Below are 10,983 nucleotides of genomic sequence, written 5' to 3' on the forward strand. Positions count from 1 at the left end.
CCAGGTTTTTCTATTTCTGCCATGGGGAAAAAAGAGTCGTTATTTTGGGAGCATGTGGGATTCAAGCCCACGATGGTCTCAGCACTCCCTGCATGAAGAGCAAGAGATGTATCCTGTGTGCCAGAGGGACCGACTCACATCTCTCCACACACGCAGTGGTAGGGAGGCTTGGTCCCATGTTGAGACTCTGAATGGGCTCAGCTCCCCAGGCACAGGGCCTAGAGCTCAATCCTTGCTCTGAATCGATGCTCTAGAAGCTGAGGTGGAGGGTTTAGATCAAGAGAAAAAGGAAGATCCTACCAGAAGTGGGGTTCGAACCCACGCGGGCATGTGCCCATTGGATCTTAAGTCCAACGCCTTCACCACTCGGCCATCCTGGTGGGCTGGGAGCTCTGTCCTGGCCCACCAGTTCATCCCCTGCAGGGCACGCACCTCACCAAGTCCTCAAGGCTCCAACCCAAGACCTCCCAGAGCCCGGAGACACCTTCCTCTCCTCATGGCTTTCTTTGGTGTCCCCTGCATACTGGTGGAACTGCTCAGTGGGAGGCACCAGGTCTTGTGGGCCATGGAGGAGGGCACTGCCCCTGTGTGCCATACTCGATCTTCGTGCAAGGACTATAGTAATGGTGATAACACAGCCAAGGGATGCAGGATGGGGCATCTCTGGAGGGTCTTGGGTGCCCAGGGGAAAGGGACAGCTCTGACAGCCTGACACACTCTCAAAGCACTGTCCTTGCACCTCAGGTCCCACTCTTTACACCCGTCAGTCCTTACCTGGGACTCTGCTGGAGTGTTTGGCTGGGAAAACTGGTGGAGCAGGGGAGTCTTTCTTCTTCATTTGGGGTGAGGTAGAGCTTTTTTTTCTGCCATCTGGGGAAAAGAAAAAAAAATAAAAGAAAACCAAACACAAAAACCTCAGTTGAATCACATGGGATTCAAACTCACAACCCCCAGGTACCTTTGTGCAGGATGTCTTTAGCCCTTAAGCCACAGGAGCCTGATAGTATTTGTCTCTGGTTTTAGTCACCCTCACTCTTCCCAGGCCAACATCTTCACAAAGGGATGCTGCCACACAGAGATGAGAGGCATTTCCACCTTGCTTCCCCAGGGGCTGCTCAGGACCCTGCTCTGGGGTAGCTGAGCTGCTCAGACAGCTTGCCACTGACTGCTGCAGAGGTAAGAGGCACAGGCCAGAAAAATGTGTGTTTCCAGGTCTCAAAAGAAGACACAAAAATCCTTAGTCAGGAGAGGTCACTCTGGCCTCTAGAGATAATTTGGGAGTGGTAGGAAGCAAGGCAGAAGGACCTCAGGCGTCCCAGTGGAGAATACTGCAGGTCCTCGTCTCAGCAGAGGATTGGGTTGTTCTATTTACACGCAAAAATCCTCCCAGGAGGAAATTCACCCCCTGAGGTGCAAAGAGGGGCCAACAACTTTCCCTGCCTCCCTTTGCCCTTCCCGTTACAGTCACAGCTCCCCACTACGCTGGTCTGTGTGTGCAGAATCACAGCTCAGCATCCCTGGATGCCTCCAGCTGCAGCGCCCGCATTAATAACAAATGAAGCCATGCTCACCAAGGGTGTTGCGCTCACCAGCTCCCGAGGAATCTGCTCCTAATGAGCGACTTCAAAGCATTAATGAGCTTGCAGAGCTCTCCTCTTCGTTTGCAGATCTGGACCTCGCATGCTTGGCATTAAGACAGGGGTCACCCGTCAGGCAAAGAGAATGCGTGTGCATGTCGGCGAATATAATATATTTGTCATCCTCTAAGAAGCAAAGATTAATCATGCCCTCTCCAAAGGGAAGCTTTTACACCACATCTGCTCTTTGCAGCATGGAGAGAAGGGGCCTGCCCACAAGGACATCCTTGACCCACACTGCTCAGACCCCCATTGTGTCCAGCAAGCCCAGCTTTGAAGTTCACATCCCACCTTAACTCTCTGGGTGCAGTCTGGGAAACGCTACTTGAATTGCAACCTGAGGGATGAATAAAGGGGTGGAATTGTGCTCCAGTGTGAGTTTAAGGCATGCATGGAGGGAGTGGTGTGGATGTGTGCAAGAGCAGGTCTGACTGACACTTCCTGCTCTGTGCCATCCTCCCAGCACCAGCAAGGAAAGGAGATGCTGGTGCAGAACAACAAGGGCTGAAAAATATTCCCTCCAGGACCACTCTCTCCTCATCACAAACCCCTCCAAGCCTCCCTAAGCTCATCATAAATCTCTGTGTTGAAACAGCCTCCAGTGCCTGCCCAGCTACCAGCCCAGTTGCACCCATTTAGGGGCTGAGCCTGTCCAACCTGCTGGATTGTCCTCCAGGACAATCTCCACATGGTCTACAGTGCCATCAGCATAGAGGCAGCTCAGCTTTCCTTGCCCAGTTCAATCATACCATGACACATATGCAGGGGGTCACTGGCACCACCTTGCTGTATTTAAAAACAATGCTTCCCAGCATCTTCCATGGCCGGGCAACATCGACAAGGTTGCTCGGCTTCACCTGCAAACCTGCACTGGCACTTTGCTGGGTCTGGAGTCAGCCTTGCCTCCACGACGGTGGTTGTAACATCAGCTCAATTATCTGTTGTGTCTTTGATACCTCCCGTGCAAACCCAAGCCAGACAGGCTGTACCTCGCTTGCAGTATCCCCATGAAACGACAGCTTGAAGATGACATGGCTACAAGCTTTGAGAGCACGTGTTCTGTAAGAGAAAGACATTAATAACGTCCTGAAGTCAGAAAGGTGTCATCCTTTGCTTCAGAAATACATTGGCAATATGAACTGGAAAACAGTTTCTCCTCTCACCTTTACTCCCTCCAAAAGAGATTTCTTGGGACGTGGTGTCTATTCAGTAGATCTGTGTTTAATTTAAATAGCCACCAAAGGAAACCACCATCCCACATGTCAATACTGCGTCTGGAGAGAGGCAAACTTGTAATTAAGAAAAAGAAAAAATCCGAAACCCTAAAGTTATGAGCAAGGCAGTGTAAAAACGGCACTTTAAGAGATATCAGGCCAAAACTTCACCACTTTACTGATGCAGGGGCAAAAATAATCTTTGCATCATCACTCTAGGAACTAGTTGGAAAAGAGAAAGAGTAGGACAGGGTTCTCTTCTGTGCTCCTTTTGTGCCCTTCCTCTGCTACAAGAACAGTTCAGCATCTGGGTTACGACCATCACAAGCACTAAGTGACCCAAATGTTTGCCACAGATCAGCTCTACCAGGGTCATCTTCGGTTAAGTGAGAGATGGCAGCTTGGCTCCACCTTGCACAGCAGGATTTGGGGAAGAAATTCATGCTGCTTGTAGCAACAGGGCTCCTGTATTGTCTTGTGTAGCAGTTAATGAGGAAGCTCTTTGGACTTGTCAGGTTTTACGTACACTATTGATGTCCTACACATAACTGTGAACTACCATATTTTGAACATAGCCGGAATTCATTGACAAAAGGAAGAGCTGAACAAGGTAGTCTTAGTGTTTAACTGGCCCTTAGTAGGGTTAAGAATAAACAGGCAAGTAGGCACAGCAGAAGATCCCTCTTCCTTCCTATCTTTCCTCCCTCTTGAGAGGCAGTTCAGGAAGTCAAGCCAACATCACTTTGTATTCAGAGGGTTTCCTTTACAAAATGGCTAGAAAATACATATTGTATTCCTATGGGCGAAAGCTTATACTCTGCAGAATTTGACATGATGCCCTGCTGCTCGTTGGCTCAAGTCAGCCCCTGTAGGACTACAAACCTTATGGTGCTCTATAGCTCAAGAGGAAAGATTTTCCATGAAGCTTGCAAATACTGGTATTTGGCCAGAAAACCAAAGACCACTTGCTGTGGGCACACAGACTGCATTAAAAACCAGTGGAGCTGAGCAATTACAGGAGGTTATTTATCCTAGAGGGAAAATATGTTTCCTTTGTTGAGTAAGTGCTTTCAAAAAACCCAACAAACCCCCATCAAACCAATAGCAATGCAGCTACCAGAGCTAAAGGAGTAAGACAGAAAAGAATGGGATTTGTCTACTTTCTCCTGCTCAGGAATGGTGTCCCAGCTGTTTACAATTTTCCACAAGCTATCGCTAGTCTAAATTATTCTCCTAGTTATTTTCCATGAATATTTCTTGGACAACAGACAGTGTCTAAAAAAATTAATCCTGAGAGTTCAAAGTATCTGGACTTCACATCATTGCTTCTGCTTTGGTTCTGAATGAGAATCGTCTCATAATGAGATACCTGGAGTGAATGGTGATGGTTCAGCGTTTCAAAGCTATCACCAACCCATATTCAATTATTCCCATAGATGTTCTGGACAGGATACACGTGTAGCTCAGCAAGGCTTTATGTTTGTTCAGTTCAGATGAGATTTTGTGAAAGATACCATCGTGGACCCATCTCTCCCTGTTGCCGTCCCATGCCTCTTCCAAACACCATCACTTGCAACGCAGAGAAAATGAGTCACAGCTGTGCGGAAGAGAAATCTCAAGAATACACTGAGGATTACACATAATTTGAGTGCCCAAATCATAAAGTCATAAAGGGACCTGCTGTAAATGAGACATGTAATGTCTGTTCATCTCCTCTTGCCTAATGCAGTCAGCCAGGGTTTTCCTACAGTCATTGCAGAGAGAGAAACCTAGTTGATCCTAACTTGAGGCACATGAGCTCTGAGGACCCTTTCCAGCCCTGCTCTCAATACTTGAATTTCAGCATATATTGGTCACCAGATGTGTGTAAACCAGGCTCTATTAAGGGCATTCTAAAATCATACGAGAAAAAACACTTGCTGCATAATTTTGCCTGCCTTTTCCCATGACAGAAGAGCCAGCCATGGTAAATAAAGGTGCAACAGAGAACTCCAGCCCTTGCAGGGTAATAACTTAGGAGAAACTGCAGCACGCTGTTCTCAGAGTCACCCCAGAGGGGAAATGAGGCGATTGAGTTATCACATGGACAAATATCAGCATGAGAGGCTTGCGCGTGTCAAAGAAGTCTCCTGCAATTATTTACATAGCTTGGACAAAAGCATTGGGGTGAATGGGAAAAGTCTTTTGCACCCCACTCGCAGCACCAGCAGTGCCCACCACTGCTCGTTATCTCAACCGGGACGCGTGCAGGCGACATATCACATCCCAGATGTCAAGGTGCATCTGCATGAATTCCTAAAATGACATGTGTTCTTTAGCCCAGAGCTTGGCTCCAGGCTAAGAGCTAAATTTGATGTTCTCTGCGGCTAAAACTTCTTCAAAAACCAATCCAGGTTAATTAGGGAAGGGAAATTTTGGCTGCAGTCTGTAAAAGAAGATTGGCTTGGGAAATTGTATGAAAGTCGCGGTTTTTCAAGAGCAAAGAGAAAGAACAGGCTCATTTCTCAAAGTGCTGCACCTAAGAACTTCAGAAAAGCACAGAACTTCACTGAAATACAATAAAAGGCACTGCCTAAAAGCTGAACATCTCCTTTGGCTCAGCGTATCCTCTCCCAGAGGCACCACATCATTCCTACACAAAACAGCTTCTGTCACCTTTTAATAGTTTTATTTTTAAGCTTCTCATATTTAATTCTCTCTTTTTCCTTATGTAAGGTGCTTGGAAAGGCTGCAGTGTCAAACAATAATTACATCAGAGAAAATTTAGAACCCACAGTGTTAAAACGAGCCTTTGCTTTTGACAAGCGAATGAAGGCAGGAAGGGAGGAGATGTGGTTTTACCAAGGAGACCATCCAGTCGGCAGCGTAACAGCATCTGTGGTGGGCTTACAGCAGAAGTGAGAGAAGAAAAAGACCTATTTGCTTCCCCTATAGTCTGCATTTCTGGAGATATGGGTAGTACCCAAAGCAGGCTTCCAACACCTTTATAAATTACACCCCCATCATCTGTGCTGCAGTGACCAGACACGTGTTAAATTAGATTGTGTTAAAGTTGCAACCTAGTCCGACACCACACTGGGTCTTGGACTGTGCTTGGGAATTGCCACTGCTAGGAGGTTAAAGGCACCCACTGGTGAGAGTCTCAAAGTACCTGGGTTGCATTTTCCAACAAGTAGTCAAAGAAGGGTGAGTTTGATCCTCTATCCATGCAGAAATCAGCCATGACAGAGGCCATTAGGGGAGACCAAAAACTTACGGAAAGAGCAGGCACCAACTGCCTCACAGTGGACTCCAAGTAGAGGTATAGAAGTACTGACAGGTACCAGTGGCACTATCTGTCGTGCAATGTCTAAAATCAGGTTGTGGCGAGGAGTAGGTGTATAGAGTGAGCTCACACACAGTGTATACAAGAAATTTTCTAGGGATAACAAGTTTATAGAATATATATATTTTTCCCCATATGGATTCCCAGCTGGACTTCCTTGCTGTCTTGGAAGAGACCAGCTTGCTAAAAACATCAATAATGTCAAAATCCAGGATCCTCCTAATTAGATGTGACCTTTGAAGGGAAGTGCTGAAGGCTGAGAGCTCACCTGCTCCTGTGAGCTTTCACTGCCTGACAGAAAGGCACCTGGGCTACTTGCATTTGTGTTCTCATTTATTGCCTTTTATCTCATGTTCATAACACCACGGTGAAGGAAAAGAGGAAAAAGGATGGGGAGGAGGGCAAACCTGTGAAGTCTCTGCTGGTCTTTCCACAGCTCCAGTGTCGATCCTGGGAGTTTGAGACCCTTCACTTTCTGCTCCACTTCGTGCCCATCACCTTGGCTCCAGCCCTTCCAGTCCATTGCTCTTCCTGTTGTCCAGAAGCCTTTGAGGGTCCAGGGCATCTCAAGATGGATCTGGCTGCCAGAAGAGTTTACAACACAGGCAAGAGATCACAAGACATATGGTTGGTGGCTTCCCGGGAAACTGCAAAAGAAATTTCATAAGTTGAAAACATAGATTTAAAAAAAAAAAAAGTTCTTTGAATTTCTGCTATTTCTCTGCAATTAATTTCTTTTTTTACACTCAGTTTTCAGAAGAGCCAGAGTACAATGAACACTAAGCCCCTCTGAAGTCCTGTGGACATCAAGCACTTATTTCCTATGGCTTCTTTCAAAACTCCTGGTCATAAACAACAGACGGGCAAACTCTCGCATATTTCGTTCATTCATCTGCTATTTTTTTGGTTAGGTTCATTTTGTGTGTGTTTGGGTTTTTTTAGAAGTAAGACATAGTCTTTCTTCTGGGATTTATAGCCCGATTTTGTCATAATTAGGCAAAGTAAACCATGTGGAGATTTTTTATGATCTCCTTTAAATGTAGACTTTCGGAAAGTAGACAATGAAATTATTATTTTGCTGCACAGCTGTGCTAAAGCACAGGGGAACGAGTGAAAAGACACCAGTATTTGTTTATTTGGCTCTCAATTGCTATGACAAAGCAAATAACAGCTTTGGTCTTGGTCCACAATCGAGTTAACTGCTAACACCTCAAATTGCATGTCCTAAAAAACTCCTAATTAGCAGCTAATGCAGGATAAACTATGTGGCATTTGTTCCTTTGTGCTCCAAGTGGACCTGCGAATTCGTAAAATAGGCAGCTACAGTTAAGATCCTAAAGCAATGGATTTAGCACGTATTTATGCAAGAAGTTAGGTGTGTATGTGTGTGTACATTCATACAGCACGAAGGGGCTGGGGTCCCTAATGCAGGACCCTCTAGGGAACTGGTACCAGTTCCTCTAGGCATCTGGGATCCAGTCTAACCAGGATATTTTCCAGGAGACTTTAGAGAGGTCCCCAGGAGACTCCTTCTCTTTGCTCCTTGTTTTCCCACCCAAGCCCCACAGGAAGGTGCTCAGAGCACTGTGGGGAGAAATGATCCCGATAGGAGCAGTGGAGGGGCTGGGAAAGTGGATGCGTTTAAGAAATCAATGTGAAGATCTGCTCTGTAAAAACGGGATTTCTGGGGAGAGCACTAGAAAATATACACCCAGGCCAGCAATTCAGCCATCTGAAGGGCATGCTGTAAAATGTGGAGGTGTTCTGATAAGATGATAATTAACATCATAATGAGAAAGCACAGTTGGAGTCCTTTAGCATATGTCTGCAATACAGGTCCAGAATCAAAGGTCAGCATCTCTTGCCTGCCTTATGGTCCCCTGAAATGAGTTGAAGCATCCCAGTCCATCTTTTGTGTAGCACGTGCCTGCGGCACAAGGCCATGGCAGGACGGATGGTGTTGCTCACTATTAACATCTTTGCCATGAAAGGGGAAGATTGGTAACTCACAACAGCAGCAGCTGCATTTCACTCCCGAGCAGCACCTGGGACACCTAAGGCTGCCTGATAAAAGCAGGAGGCACTAAGACTAACACTGAAAAGTTCAGAAAGGGCTGCTGGGTGCAGAAACAGAAGACAAGACAGCAGCGGGGCGTTTTCCCGAAATGCAGCATTAGTCCTCCTGTGGAGATGGATGAGGGAGAAGCTTTGCAACAGCTGTCCACACACCACTCTTTCTCCTTGTCTTCCCTAAAGCACTAACATGGACAGAGGGGTCTGGTGGCCTTCTCCTGTCTGTCTCCTGAGGGACACCTGCAGGGAAACTTTGGCACCCCCAGTCCAGCCTGGGGAGCTGGTGACACTGCCCAGCCTCTTGGTAGCGACATAACCCCAACCCAGGGTTGGGAACGCATTCGTCCCATGCTGAGACTGATGGAGAGAGACAGGACATAACCCACAAGAGGAAAAGCTTGGTGAGAGGCAAGTGCCTTCCCTCCAGCTCTCTCCTGCAGTGGGTGAAACACAACTAGTGCCATAAGGCCAGCGAGTGTTTAACGAAAGCCTTTCCTCAGACACTCTCTGCTCTGCTGTTCGCACGGCTCTACGAGGCAGATTGCTGTCTCTTATTAACTAGATAAACAAGCAGCAAAAGTTGAGCAAAATGGAAACACATACACAGCTTGTCAGCAAATAGAGACAAACGCCTCCATCGCATGGTTGCATCCAGCTGTCTGGCTGTTACCTGCTTAAATGCCTTTAATTTTCGCATTAAGGTCAATGCAGCCGTAGCTTCTCCTCCCGAGTGGCTAATGAAATGCTCAGGTATGTATTGAGTGCATTTTGATGCACCAGCCAAGCGTTTTGAGAAGCTGAGTTGGGTGCCCTGGTCCTTCTTCTGCAAGGGTGAGCCCCCAGCCCAGAGGCTCCTCTGCTCATGGAAATGATGGGGTATCCCAAGTTTTCAGTCAGGTATTTGCTTGCCTAATCCCACGCTGTGAGGAGCACAGAAAGCCTCTGCACCAGCTCTGCCTGGGTCCATGCTCCTTCCTCCTGGGCTGGCTCCAGTTCTAGCAAAAGGCATTTATTCAACTTATGCATCCCTTCCCTCTATCATTTCACTGCCCTCTTGCTTTTCTCTGGGAACATAGGTAGGGACAGTCAACTGTCTTTATAGATAGTCTGAGGGGGTTGACTTTAAGTCTCATTTATTACTCTCCCATTTCTTTTAGCTTCTCCTTTCCCAAGATCAGAGTTCCTGAACAAGTTTTGGTGCAGCCCATGACGGTGACAAACACAGCCGGACTGTGACCACTTGTGCGTAGGAAGCTATTTGTCCTGAGCCACATCCTCCACATTACTCGAGGCAAAATAAAAACAACCACCCTTGTCTTGCATGCCTCCAAAGTAAGTGTTCGGAGGGTAATTTAAAGTATTGAGAGATTGATTCACTAAACATCATTGGCCTGCTTATATGTGAGCAGGCAAAGTCACCCATTATTGGTGATTTATTCACTGTGGGTGCCTCTGATCTCCTACAACACTGCAAACTCAATATCCTTCTCCCATGAGGCAGCTGGGAGGACAGCCCTGTCAAGACGTTCACATTATTGTGACTTACAATTCACATCCATGGGATCGTCTCTTCTTAGACACCATATCTCACTGGCTTCAAAGGAATCTTTCAGAGACATACAATATATGCAAAAACCAGAAGTTCCTCTTGGATTGAAAAATTATGATACCAGCACCTCTAAATTGCTTTTAGCGGCTTTCTGTGCTGCTTCCAGCTCAGAAGTGCTTAGTTTGCTGACGAAAATCATAGACTCATACACATTGGAGATGGAAAAGCCCTGCTAGGTTCAGCTAGTCCATTTCTCCTACCAGGGAAGGAATATTCCCAGCAATCTGTTTTCCCTGCTACTTTGTCTTGTCTATTTTTAAACAACCCATGTAGCAAAAAATACATTGAGATTGTCAGGATTTCAGAGCCAAGTTAGCTGTGGCAGTACCAGCTGTAGCCTAACCCGCTTTGTCTGGTGGCAGCAGCTAAATTGCTCTCTGCTGCCTTTGAAGTCAATGGTAAAAGTCTTACCGGCTTCCATGGGAGCATTCGCGGGCCTTTGGTACGGATGATTAGAGCAAATAGCTATGGAGCACTGATAAGCCATTCTTACACTATCGCTTTCCAGGCCGTAACTGCATTTTAATAGGCAAGAAATTGTCTCAGCAGCAGCCAGGGTGCAATAATAGCAAAGCCGTGTGGAGCACACGGCAGACTGGGTCTGCACAGAAGTGACTCCTGGCACGACAGTACAAAATTATCTCCACAAGCCCAAACAGGCTCGGTGGAGGATGTGATCCAAGGGGAACAGCCAGAGACAGCCCCTTTTGTACCTTCTCAAACTACAAAATCTACTGGAGGTCAATGCAGCTTGTAGGTAACTCCAATGTGTTTTCCCTTTTCAACAGACTTCAGCATCCCAGATGAAGAGAGCTGGGCACATCAGGGTACCCCTTTTCATCCTTCTCACACCTTGGGCAGAATGGGGCATAGGTGCAGCAAACATTTTAGCCAAAAACAGCAAAAAAACCTGACTGTTTAATCACAGAAGTTAAGAAGTTACCTTATGAGACTTGACTGGTGCAGGAAACACCCATCGACAGATATCCCACGAGATGGAGCACTCGGCAGTGGCAGTGGCGCAGCCTCAACAAAGCTCGGTCCGTTGCTTTCTCTTTTTATTTCGGCAGCAACGGCAGGTAGTGGGAGCCAGAGTTGGGTTTAATTTAACAGTTGTTGTGCTCT

The 10,983-nt window shown here is 46.8% G+C and overlaps 1 non-coding gene across 1 annotated transcript; it reads right to left on the reverse strand.

Annotated features, from left to right (window-relative positions):
* Positions 1-297: 297 nt before the first annotated feature.
* TRNAL-UAA lies at positions 298-380 on the reverse strand. The gene has a single exon. It is a non-coding gene; the product is annotated as a tRNA-Leu (tRNA).
* Positions 381-10,983: the final 10,603 nt, after the last annotated feature.

The sequence above is a fragment of the Mesitornis unicolor genome, unplaced genomic scaffold, assembly GCF_000695765.1.
Source record: "Mesitornis unicolor isolate BGI_N332 unplaced genomic scaffold, ASM69576v1 scaffold2465, whole genome shotgun sequence".
NCBI classification, from domain to species: Eukaryota; Metazoa; Chordata; class Aves; order Mesitornithiformes; family Mesitornithidae; genus Mesitornis; species Mesitornis unicolor.